Source organism: Odontomachus brunneus, unplaced genomic scaffold, assembly GCF_010583005.1.
Source record: "Odontomachus brunneus isolate Ranch 3 - 2012 unplaced genomic scaffold, Obru_v1 Obru_scaffold_082, whole genome shotgun sequence".
Classification (NCBI taxonomy): domain Eukaryota; kingdom Metazoa; phylum Arthropoda; class Insecta; order Hymenoptera; family Formicidae; genus Odontomachus; species Odontomachus brunneus.
Window position 1 is genome coordinate 392,219 of NW_022639532.1, and position 13,712 is coordinate 405,930.

At 44.7% G+C, this 13,712-nt stretch overlaps 1 protein-coding gene across 2 annotated transcripts in view; it reads left to right on the forward strand.

Annotated features, from left to right (window-relative positions):
• The window catches only part of LOC116847710 (TOX high mobility group box family member 3-like), a 147,189-nt gene that overhangs the window by 98,666 nt on the left and 34,811 nt on the right, over positions 1–13,712 (forward strand). The window contains exon 1 of one of the 2 annotated variants that reach the window (XM_032823001.1): positions 3,538–4,169. The exons of the other annotated variant lie outside the window; for it this stretch is intronic. The gene's annotated coding sequence lies outside the window, so the exon portion shown is untranslated. Of the gene's footprint in view, positions 1–3,537; positions 4,170–13,712 lie in introns of those variants that run through there. 2 annotated transcript variants of the gene reach the window in all.

The following is a 13,712-nucleotide window of genomic DNA, read 5'->3' on the forward strand; positions in this document are numbered from 1 at the left end:
ATCTCCCTCCCGCGTCTCTCTCTCTCTCTCTTTCTCACTGTCTTTCTCTCTCTCGCGCCCTCGAATGCTGTCAGAGCTCGTTATCTAGGCCAACAGATGCAGGTATTATTCACACGACGGCGAGTATTTCTAAAACAAACTCGAATCCGGAGCGATAAATAAACAGGCCGTATTTAATGTTATCGTTCGAGGATCTCATAAAACATCTCTGTCACGACTGCGACGTGAGGGAGATATTTTCCTTCGCCTCTCGTCCCTCCTATCCTATTCGTTCCTTTCATCGCAGCTTTCCGGCTGAGATTTACCAGCACCGCCGACTCGACGGACTCTCTCTCCTTTTCTCTCTTTTGCTCCGTTTGTCAGTATCCTTTTTCTTCGCAATTACTTCGGGATTCGGCCCGATTCAATTTCCGTCGCTCTCGAGCCTCGCCCGCATACCAAAACGACTCTCTTCGTCTCTTGCTCTCTTGAAACTGATTATTACTTGGGTCAATATCTTGTATTTATCGGACGCTTGTACGCATTCGTTATTGAATAAGAGAATTTCTAAAGTCTCGAGAAAAGAATTTATTCGAGGCTCGCCGTATACATGTGAAACGCATGCGCGCAACACTCATGGAACAATATACACGGAAAGATATCATTCCACTACTAAGAAAAGCGATTACTCGATTTACTTTCCTTCTTTCGAGTCCTGGTTATCTTCAACAAAGAATATTTTCTTGATAATGGTCTTCAAATATACTTATCAGAAATTTTAGAAAGAGCTTATTATCATGTATTCAAGAGAAGAATTTATATCCTTTCCCTGAAAAATGTTTTTTAAACTATGGAAAATAATGTTGGTACAACTCTATGTAACAGTATCAGAGAGTAATGTCATTATATTCTGCTTCAGCTTGTACAACTAAGAAAAGAACTCGCTTTACAATTATATTCCTTAATCACACACATTCATCCATTCCTTCTTTCTACCTACCTAGTTACTAATATCCCTATAATTATTTCTATAGTTGCCTCTCTAATTAACTTTACAATATCATCCTCATTACCTAATTGCCCTTGCAATTTTCTTTCACAATCTTCTTAATTTTCACCGAACCTCTACATTACATATAACGTCAACATACACAGTGTTCCAAACTCTGTCCTTCCCTTCAGTTGTACATATCTATTCCTTTATATTTCTTCTTCCTATTCAACCTCCTCATGACTCTCCTTATTTTCCCCTTATCGTCTTTTCTCTCAATTTCTTTCCATATCATATTAGTTTCATTATTGCATTAGTTTCCTATACTCCCTACGAACTTCATGAAGTAACTCGTCCGTCTTTTCCTTCATTGCTTTAAATGTCTCTTTCAGCTTTTTCACCAAGGAATTTTCTATATCCTATAATCTTCCTCTTTGCACTTCACTTTCCTTACCTGCACATCACTTGTCCCACCAATCCCTATGTCATCCTCCTCCCGTATACTTTTATTTTACTTGCATATCTCATCCGATGACTAAACCTTTCCTCTTCATTTCTTGTATCCTCTTCTTCCTCTATCCCTTGTGTGCACTTCTGTCTTCTATTACTACTTGTTATACATTTCCTCTATCGATAATTTCCTCTGCATTACCTATACTACCCTAACTACTCATTTCTTATGACGCCATAACCTCTATTATCTTTTTCCGCTCTTGAATCCTGCTTCCCTACTTAACGTCTTGTTTCGCCTTCACTCACACACTATACGCACTTATTCCTACATAATTTTTCCTATCTTACATCTTCCATATTTAACTCAATATACTAAAACCATTTCAAACTCACGCACCACGTTAATCAAGTATTCACACACTTTGCACGCAATCTAAGCAAGTCCAACTCTATATGACAAGCAAGCTTAATTTTTCTCTTAATTCAATATTCTTGATTCATGCTAAATTCGCTAGGATATCCAGAATGTAATTTGAATGAATATAAAACTCATGATGGAAACTTGTGAAAGATTTGCGGATATATAAACTTACAAAACACTTGAAACAAGCAACGTTTGCTCGAATGCAGCAATGTATTTTCCCGTGTAGCAATGCTCCACCGACACTCCCTCCTTCGATCTGACGTTTCTCAAGCGCGTTTCTCAAGGTCCATCTTGGTACACGAAGCGCTTATCTATATTCGCATACCTCTAAAATAATCTTCATCCGGCTTATTTACTCGTTTCTCGTGACAGCTCGCGGTTCAATTTCTCCCATCCTGCTATTCGTGAATTCGCGGGAGATGCATTTACCAATCGCGACAACGACAACGCGCCGGCCGCTTAGACCGATCACAAGACCGTTCGCAAGCGCAATAACTGACCGCGTTTGGGTGTCGTTCGCGCGAAATAAATTGCGCCGATTCCCCACGCACGGGGACTCGTTTCGCGTCGTCTCCGACGGGGAAAGTCTCGTCGGCGCTGCACGCCGGCGGATAAAAGGAAGTTGTGCGAATAAAAATGTGAAGCTGCGTTAAACAAATAAGACGCGCGCTCGTTTTACCGAATTGTAAAGCTGCGCAACCGGCCTCGGCGCAACCGCCTCGACCAACTGTACGGTAACGTCGGAGCGCGTTTGCTCTTGTACTTTGAAACTCAATGACTGTGTTTACACACTTCTCGAACACATGTTGCCTTAACCGACGTAAGCGATCGCGTTACCAGCAGGTAGTTAAACCGACGACTTTTCACGAGCGCGCATACGGCGGCACGGCGCGGCCGCCACGCGCTCAGACAAATATTTCCGCCGGCACAATAATTCTGGCAAAACGGCCGCTCGTACGGGCGGGTTAAAAGGCTCGCGCCTCTTTTTCACGCTTTCGCTTTGTCCTTTTGCGCGCGCGTTCGCACCCACGCGCGCAATAATATCGCGCCGCCACTCTCCCGCCGCCATATCGATTATCGGAGCGCGCGAGAATCGGTAACTATGAAATTGATGGAAAGCGCGCGCGTACGATAAATTGTGAGCTTCCTTTTATTCTCGACGCGGGCTGTGACATTCGCCAGCTCGGTTGCAGCGTCCACTTTGCCGACATCATTTTCGCCGTGTCCGACGGCGATATGGGATTCCTATTGGGTCGTTTTACCGCTTAAACAAGGGCGACACGATCTCGCCCGTTGTTCTTATTTTCTCACATCCCCCTTTCCCTCTCTATCTGTCCATCTATCTTTCTCTTTCTCCCTGTCTTTCTCGCCATGCATTCAATTACCGCGACTTGCATGTTGTTGGTCCGCGTTACGTCGCGAAATTACAATGTTAATAAACGGGGCATTTAAGTCCGTAGATGGAAACGCCGCTATTCAAAGAGAGAGAGAGATAGACAAACGCTCGTGTCTGCTGCTGCTGCTGCTGCTGCTGCTGCTGCTGCTGCTGCTGCCGCCGCCGCCGCCTCACCCTTTCCGAGACGCTCGCCCCGCTATAACTACCCCGCGCGCCCCCTACCACCGAAACAGCCACCTCTGCTGGGTACCTCTTTGCTACCTCTCCCTCTCCCCCGACGCGCTCTCTCGCTTATAGAATTCTTTTCCCTCTCTGCGCCGCGCCGATCCCTCCAACCAACGCGACGGCGGCCCGTCGCCCTCCCCTGCCGCGCGGCGCCCATCCCCACCACTGGCGCGCCGCCGCGCACTAGTATTCCCGGAGTCATTGCCGCGCCGACCACCGTGAGGAGCGCGCGTCGAGAGTTTGTTGTGCTGTCATTCGTCGTTGCTGGTAAAGTCGCGCGCGCGTCTCGCTACGGGACGCCCGAGAACGTCATTGTATCGCATCGCGCCACGTCGTCGTGGCTAGTCGTCGTTCAACCCTAGTCGTGCAGAGTTACACGCGCCGGCTCCGTCCGCAGAGTGCACGCTCGCCACGCTCGCCGAGCGCAAATGTGCTTTCTAACCTCTCGGGCTCGCCGTCCGTCGTTCAGTGATACGAACTCGCCGTCGTACGCAAAGAGTGCTCGTGTGTATCATCTTCATCGTGGTCAACAGCCAGTGTCGCTCGAGGGAACATAATCAGACGGTTACACGGATTGCCCACGGAAGTTATCCGTCTGTCTTCTGTCTGCCTTCTCTTCTCCCGGCGAAACTCGACCTCGACTACTCGTTACACGCGCGCACCGGCTGCGCTTCACGTGTCGTAAGCTGGATCCGGCGCCGGTAAGTGAAGCGGCTGTTCCCTTTAATTAACGCGATCGTGCGCGTCGCGTACGATCCCGGAGCGGCATGGGACGTGGGTGTTGGAGGATGGGGGGGCGGTGGGGGAGGGAGCGGGAGACGACGCGAGGGAGTTTACCGCGTGTGTGTCACGGCGTTCAAGAGGTACGGCTCTATCTCCGGTCTGGCGCGAGCGCGCCACGTGGCGCCATCTCATGGGACCTCGGCGAAGCGCGCCGCGCGGAAGCGTGGTAATTCGGGATTACACCCACGACGATTGTGCTGACGTAACGCACGCGCGTCTTTCACTCTTAATTCTTGGTTTTCCCTCCTTTTCTTTTTCTTCTTCTTCTTTTGTTTTCTCGCATTTCCGTCATCGATCGAAGTTCCTCGTAGTGCGTTATCACGGCGGCCCGTCGTTTCCACTCGGCCGTTTGGCGAAACTGTCTATACACACGCCGGAGTGATCCCTTCCCGTAACTCCATTTTGAATAAGTTATGAGTGCAGCGCGCACACATATATATATACATACATATACACACGCACACACGCAAGCGCACACTCCCCGCGTCGTCAATAATACATCAAAAGAAATAGTCGCGGAACTTGCATCTCGTATTATACACGCCGTGAAGCGCGTATATAATCGAACGTTTGATCAGCAGTTTGTCGATCGTAAGTTTCTGTTTTCGTGAGTATGACGAACCTTTGTTTTCAAAACCATTTGAACATTTTGTTTTCAAGGCGTTTTTGAACGTAGTCGATAGGCCAGTGAAAGAGCTTGTTTCTGATTAGTTTCCTGATCCGAATACGCACTGATCGACTGGCTGAGTGGACTTTCGACATCTGTATAACGTTTTATAAAAAGAAACACAATGTAAGAAAATTAAGAAGTATGCATTACTATAAATTTACTCTTTGATTTAATGATAAGAGCGAATGATCCTTCTCCAAAGAGATTTCGCTAAAAAATTATGTTCTGTCCTTGAAGAGCCGTGGGGTCTGCATTCCAAGCTAGTTTGACAGAAAAATATCTAAAGGATGGTAGATGTTTATTTGATGGGTACTAATTAATATATATATATATATATATAAATTCTTTTATTAAAATAAAATAAACAATTGGTTTCCGTGAAAAGCTAAGACTTCCTTGAGGGGCTTATGAAAATGTATATTTCCTTATATTTGGAAGATGTTTTATATCAGTACGACAAGTGCTATTTCTCAGATATTTTCTGTCCCAGTGTACGTTGAAAAAAAGAGAAAAAGAGAGAGAGAATATTGGAACCGTCTTGAAAACAACTCCCTCTTTTTGACTTTATTTATAATAACACTATAAGTTCCTGATAAAAAAGCCGGAAAGTTATCGGCAGATATATACTTAAGTGTAAATGTTCTCAAGTAGCAGTATATCAAAATTTAATAGCTGATTAGTGGCTTCTCGGAGTGCACAACAAATAAATATCCATCTATCTGTCTCTCGCCGTTTCTTTTCTCCGCTATTGTCGATTCCACGTAAACGGAGTCTTGTGTCCCTAATAATAATCGTTTTACGGCCGGAGCGTTACGGCGAGAATGTTAAGTTAATTACCGCGACATCATTGTAGCGTGCGGCGATTACATCATCGATTATGATATCACACTCGGCGCGATTGTGTAAACAGTGGAGTAATAAACCACGCGATCGCGCAGAGAGGGCACTTTGATAATGGGTGATTAATTTTTACATCAATCAGAAATTATCGGGCGAAACTTGCGCTCTCTCTCTCTCTCTCTCTCTCTCTCTCTCTCTTTCTCTCTGTCACATTCACCGCTGTTCATAATCCGAGCACGGGCTCTCCTATTCCCAACGCGGCGTAGCATTTAAAATCAGATGAAAAAAAAAGAAGAACGCTTCGGTCACGTGCTCTTGCAAACAGGTTGCTCGAATGGAAACGGCTTAATTAGTATAACTTAGCGCGGCCACTTATCGTTGTGTACAATGTGACTCGCGGGCTGTCCTTGTCGCTGCGAGAAAACTTGCAACGCAACGCTGACGCAAATCAAACTCACGCATTTCGCATTATTCTAATGAACAGCATCAAAACGTATGTTTTATCGTTTCTCCGGTGCTCGCACGCGCGCCCTCGTGCACGCGACGCGTAAACAAGTACCTCGAAATAAATTCCTCCGTCGCATTGTCTCGGCGAAGAATTAATTAAATTGATACGCGCACGGAACGTTCGCTCTACACAATGCTTTATCGTAAATCGATAGAGCTCGGGCCAAGTTTGCGCGTACGGAAGGGGAGGAGAGAAAGGGAGACAGATGGACGGATAGAGCGAGAGAGAGAGAGAGAGAGAGAGAATATGAGTGAATGGGGGAGGGGGGGAGTAGATTATACGTTTGTGCAAGAATCATCAATTATTCATTGTTCGCTTCTGTTGATATAAATCGAATTTATTCTTACGTAATTTGTACACGTCGCGGCAACGCTGGCAACGACGCGGCCAAAGCGGAAGAACGATCGCTAATAACGTCTAATGTATCGTGCCCCATTCGAGAGAGCGAAACGCGAACACAATCGCGCGCAGAAAAAGCCGAGGACGTCGAAAATGACGGCCGGCCGCTCGTTATTCCGTAACGAGATCGAAACGAGCGAGTAATTTTGAATTCTCAGGCGATCTGCGGTCTCGTCGTTGCGGTCTCCGGTCAAAAACAACGAGGATATATCCGTCTCTCGCGTGCCTCGCGAAAGAATGTCATTCATTCTACGGATCTTCTTCCTTTCTCATCCGGCGAAACGTCACAACGGTTATGATAAAAGCTCTCTCTCTCTCTCTCTCTCTCTCTCTCTCTCTCTCTTGCGCGCACGCGGTCTGAGGAATTATCCGCGAGATGAAACTTTTTTTTTTCCATTTCTTCTTTTTTTTTTCTTCGGATATCTGTATTAATGCCATTTATTTATGCAAATATGCACATTTCGCGCATCGACGATAACGCGTAACGCCGTAACGCGCGCTGTTTTCCGCTGAGAATTTTGTTTCTATTCTTCATTTCCTCCCTTCTGTCTTTTTGCATTTGATTTGTTCCTTTCTCGGTCGCTGTTTCGTCGAGAAAAAGAAACACAGAGAGAGAAAGAGAGAGCGACGACGACAAAGCGCTCTACGGAGAAGTAAATTTTGCATAATTCATGCTCGTGCTCTCGCGCTACGTTCGAAAGATGGCAGAACGAATTCATACATATATGCGTTGCCTCGTTTCGTTGCGAGAATTTGGATTCCAAGTTCGCGAATTGCACTTACCGATTCTCTCCCTCCGTTTTACCTTGTCCCACGTGTGTTAAAAGACGTATTTTAACAGTTAAGACCAATGTACAATGTGCTGTTTACTTTTTGTTTCGTGTTCACTATCTTTTCCTGACTTAAGCTTGATCTACAATGTGTTCTTTGCTTCCTTTCTCTTTGTTTCTTTCTAACTCAAAACTTCAGCTTTAAGCCAGAAAAAGACGGAGAAGAAGAAACAGGAAGTAATGAGCATATTGTAGATTCAGCTTCAAGCAGGCTTCAAGCAGTATTACCGACCAAAAATACCGACATCGCACAGTTTCGTAGTTTTCGCTTTTCTCCCAATTAGATGTATTATATTGAAAATATTTTTACAGGGTGAAAGTACAAACGTTAACGAATAGTTGATACTAAACAGTTGCATGAAATTAATAAAAAACTTTTTATTTACCAACAGATTATAAAAAAATTTGTGTTAACTTTATGCAACTGTTTAGCATCAGCTATTTATTAACATTTGTACTTCTACCTCGTGAAAGCATTTTCAATTTGATAATCCATAATCCGATAATTTGATGCATCCAATTAGAAGAAAAGAGGAAGCCACGAAACTGCGTTATACCGGTATCCAGCATCGGAAATGAGAAAAAGATAAAAAGAAGGAAAGAAGGAACAAAAAGATAACGAGAAGGAACATTGTAAATTAGACCTTAACGTTACGTGCGTAATCAGGATTCACTCATTTCGTCTCTCCTTACATTTTTCATTTTATTGACAGAAACAAAGTATAATAACAATAATTATTATTATTATACGAAGGAACACGAAAAAGTGAAGGTCTCATTAATCTGTCGTCAAATTTCGATCTCAAATTGCCGGTTCTGTTCGGAGGTAATCCGATCTTCTCTCGGGCAAGGTACAAGAAAGAGAGCAGGACGGAGAGCAAAGTGCATCTCGCAGCAGATTTAACGTCGATTACAGGGAGTAAAGGTCCACTGGAGCGTATCCGTCGTGATCTTTATACTAGCTTTCGCTTGCATCGCCGTGTACCACCTTGCCCTTTCTCTCTCTCTCTCTCTCTCTCTTGCCATCCTCCGCCACCATCTCCTCCTCCTCCTCTTCCTCCTCCTCCTCCTCTCCCCCTTCCTCTTCCTTCTCCTTCTTCTCGTCGTCGTCGTCCGCGCTCTCTTCAACCGCGTAAAATCTTACGTGCTCGTTATCTAAATTCACCTCCATAAATATCGCGTCGGCCGAGTAACGTCGATCACGCGCGGCCGGCGTAATTTACCGTGGCGCACCGATTATTCCGGGGGCGTGTGTTCACTCACCCTGGAGTGCGTTGCGAGCGGTGTAAGCTTTAATGACGTTCGCCGTCATTCGACTAATTCCATTGACACACGTGTCGACCGCGGAACACTCGCGCGTGCGCGATATTAATCAAACCGTATCGATCGTTGATAACGCAAATCGACACGCGAGAGTGAAACGCCCGACGAAACTCGACGCTGCTACAGCCAGACAGTCTGCCAGCCAGCCACCCTCCTCGTCGGAGAATGCACTTGAACGACGTAAAGTTCAAATTACGAAAGGGAATCGTTTTACAAACTGACGGGACCTTTTCCTGTAGCCGTCAGTCTCGCGAAGTCTAAATTCGAGCCAGTAAATATTCATCGGCCGGCGCGAGAATTCCGCGCCGCCCGTGAAGGACGTTTCACAGGGCGTTCGGCATTTTCAAGTGGCCATTGAGCGACTCGTTTGTTATTCCATTGCGCGGCACCTATCATTACATAAAGAACCGCCATCGTAAGAACGTCCATGCCCCCGTGCGGATGCATGTTTCAAAGGGAGAGACGGTTCCACTGTAGTGCGTCGCGCACGGCTATTACCGCCGGCGAAATACCGTATCCCGCTCGAGTGCGCAATGATCGACGTAACAATCATAAATAAACGATCGCTCTTAACGCGCTGATCGAAAAGTCTCAGTCTACACGCAAGACAGTATATAGACTGAAAAGAAAAATTATGTATATACGATCATATACACTGAGAAAAAATTTACTAAATTTCAAAAAACGTTTGTTTGGATAGTACTGTGAAGATATTTGTTTAAATTAAGTAATTATTTTCTAAAATTAAATAAAGAAGTTTTAAGTCATAAATTTGTTTAATTTTAGAAAATAATTACTTTAAACAAATATCTTCACAGTACTATCCAAGCAAACGTTTTTTGAAATTTTTTTCTCAATGTGTATTCATATATTTTATATATATATATATATATATATATATATATATATATATATATATCATATTCAAGAAAACTATTTCTTATTAAATTCTACTATAATGTTAGTGATAATAACTTTACATGCGTATCTATCATTTATTACTACTGTCATTTTCGTGTTAGAACAACTAGAAAGTATGGTTGGGGCCAAAAACAACTGTAATTTTTGGTAGATCAACCGTTTATTTTCTCTTAGCGTACTGCATTGAAGAGAGTGTTCCAAGCGTTTCATAAGCTTATATATTCGCAAATATGTCATAAGTTCGTCACGTACACGAAGAAAAGTTCGACTGGTTTAACCCAACTTGTGGTGAGATACGAACGAACCAGACATTCCGCTTAAAGTTGCCAGAATTCCGTTCAACTTAACGAGATTTCTGGTTAACTTGAATAGAATTCTGGCAACTTCAACCGGAACTTTTTAACACGTTCATATTTCATCAGAAAGGTTAATTCTGACGTTTTTCTCCGTGTAACAAATTTGTCCCGAATACATTCCGTGAGTAAGTTTAGTTTAATTTCGATGAAAAATATATTTAAAAAGAAATTAAAAAAAAAGTTCGTGTTGCTTTCAACATAGAGTCGAACCAACTTTTTCTTCGATAAAGTTTTACAACATTCTTATAAAGAGTATAAATCCTTCTTTTACGTATCTGATAGTGAACTTCCCTAAAATGTGTGAGGAGTATATTTTAAGACTGTTATCAAGGAATTATTGTTTGTTGAAGATAAGCATGAAAGAAGGAAAGTAAACAGAGTAATTGCACCTCTTAGCAGTGAAATGATATTTTTCTGTGTGTTCTCTATCACAGACGGTTCATATATATATTTTTTTTTTACACAGAATGACATTCAGTTGGATTAATAAAATTTCTGATGAAATATGAACGAGTCAAAAAATTCCAGTTGGACTTTGTCAGAGAATTTTGTTCTATTGAACACAGCAGAATTCTAATAAGTTCCACCAGAATTTCTGATTTTTTATGTTTCATCAGAAAAAATAATCCGATCAAACTGTTTTTTCCGCGTACATCGATGGAGCGATGGTGACGCGCGTAGGTGGATAAGATAGCACTAAAAGCCAAAACAGTAATATGATCGAGAGATCGCGTTCGCAACGGCGATACACTGCAGGTTAGGAATCGCGTGCTCGTTTGCGTAACGCTACCGCTTGCTTTCTAGATCGACCGTTTACTTTCTAAGACATGCCTCGCGAACGTATTGCGCGAGGCACACATTAATTAAATCTCTAATTGTGTATCTCGCCACAAAGCGTAATTGCAAAACTGACGTGAACACCGACGTATACGACGTTCGTTCGTTTGCTTGCGCGTTCGTTTCTTCCTGCGAAATCAGGCCTGACCACAGTTCGGCTGCTGATTAGCAGTCACCCGCACAGCAAATTTTTAAGGGCTTACTTGGGATCCACTTGAATTCCCCAAAATACTTGTAGATTCTAATTGTAATGTTTAAAAAATATGAATCTCCAAATGGGAAATCCAAAGTTTCTCCATTATTTTTTCTGGTTTTCGTTTTATATTACTTCATTAAGTTATTAGGTGTGTAGGTAGTGTAAAGGTTGGGTGAAAATTGAGAAGATTGTGAAAGGAGATTACAAAAATATTTAAGTGAGATGACACTGTCGAGTTAATTAGAGAGAGAGAGACAGTGTAATTATAGGAATATTAATGACTACATAGGTAGAAATAACGAACAGGTGGATATGTGTAGTTGAAGAATATAATTGCGAATAAAGTCCGCTTCTTGGCTGTGTGTAAAAGCTGAAGGAAAATACACTGATATGTAACGTGCAGCTCTCCAACTGCTCGACCAATTGCGCGCCGATTGAGATGGAATTTACGATTAGTCGATGCTAAAGGCCGACATTCCTCTCTAGGTGGCTCCATTTCTTTCTTGGGACGGGATAGGACAGGAGAATATCAAAGTTGCTGTGCTTGACGCACGCACATTATTGCACGAGACTTCCTTAAGTTATTCCGCTCGTTTGTTGGTTATCGCATTTGAATTATACTTGTAAATACGCGCGCGCACCGCGGAAAGTGCGCTCCCTGCCGTTAAGCGTTTCCGAGTTCAGAAATAGGAATCACGTAACACACGGCGATCCGATCGCCGTGTTGCAAGTACACCTGGTCCCTCCGCGACGTTCGTTTTTACGCCGGGCGAGATATTCACGATGACGTGGATGATAATTTGTCGGAACGCTTGCTCAACGTTATACCGTACGCGCCGAATGTTTTAGCTGCGACGCGACCTGCGCTACTACGATTTCGCGGCTGGCTTTCTCACAGCAGTCGCGCGCAGTTAATTAATCAATTAACGACAACGCGCGTCAAGTGTGAGTTAATCAAGCGCGCGGAATGTAGATCGCTGTATGTCGATTTATGCCGACGTTGAGTTCGTTACTCGGGCATCCGCGGTTCGCTCGCGAATTTCCGTCCTGGAGGGAGGCAAGGAGGGAGAAAGAGCGAGAGGGGGGAGGGCGGAGGAGAGAGGGAAACGGAGATAACTATTCGAAATACATCAGGGAAGAACGAGCTCTCCTTCGCACAGCGTCTAGCGACGCACAGTTTCCCACGATGTGAGGAGACTGAAGAGAAAGAGCGGCGATACGGTGTATTTCTCTCCCTTTCTCCCCGCGTCTCCCCTCTTTGGACATTATAATTAGAAAGTTCGGAGACATGGTGTATTCGATCGACGCATAATGTAACCGTGTTACGACGGCGCGGTGAAAAAGAGGATTAGGAAGACGCGCGCGCGGGGAAGAATAAGTCCTTTAATCATGAAAGTATGATCAGAGCGTAGCGCAAGACGTCGCGTCCCGTCCTGTGTCGTGTGCCGTCTGTGTACGTCTCGTTGACGAAAACTCGCCGCGAAGAGGAGAATCGCTGAGGAACGACGCCGTAGGAACTGGTCCCGGAGTCTCACCATCTGGGACACGAGTGCTCCTCGACCACCTTGTCTCTCTCCCCTCCTGCCTCCGCGCGACCCCGGCCGGCATGCGGTATAACGATTTCGAGCTAAGCGACGGACGGACGGACAGGTGCGGATGTAGACCGAGCGAGCGAGCGAACGAACGAGCAGCAACAGCCCTGCATTCGTGCACATACATAGACACAACACACACGCGCACACAGTGTGTCCCAATCACCGCTTCGATTCCGTTGTTGGCCCTATCGCTCGGTCGTTTCCTTCTTATCTAATTGCTATCTAATTACACGGGACATGTAAATACGTTGCGTCGCCGCGGTAATAATGAAGTCTGCCTTCCCCCGATCTCTCGTCCTTGGACGCGACAGATAGCGCTCGTATTTTACGAGCTCGAGCGTTTTACAACGCATACTTGTTCTCTTCCTCTCTCTCTCTCCCCTCTCTTCTCTTCTTCTCTCTCTCTCTCTCTCACACACACACACGCGCGCGCGCGCGCGCGCAAATATATACGCACGCATTCTTGGTAGGTACTTTGTACGCCGCGGGTTCCTTTTTTTCTTCACCATAAAGAAAAGCCGTATACGTTCCCACGGTCTAATTTGTAATTTAGAATTCGTAGCACGTTGCGCAAAATCTAGTACTGGTCATGGGGAGGAGAGCAGGGGAGAGCAGAGGGGCGCGAGGGGCAAAAATGAATACGGCGGTAAAATCGCGATAACAATCGGCCGATTGTTCAAGACAGCGCGCGAAAACGCAAAGGTCACACTTGTAAATTCGCGCGGCGCTCGCGGTGTAGCGCGTAATTTGAAGCTCGTGCCGTTTGCAGCAAAATCCAGTGGCTCGCACGGTTGTTAGAATGAATGCAGAAGTAAATTCGCGATAATGATCGGCCGATTGTTCGAAACGAAGTGAAACCAAACGTAGCGAGGCTCATCCGAGAAAGTTGAGGTAGAGAGAGAAAAGTAAAGAGAGGGGAAAAGAGAGAGAGAGAGAGAGAGAGAGAGAGAGAGAGAGAGAGAGAGAGAGAGAGAGAGAGAGAGAGA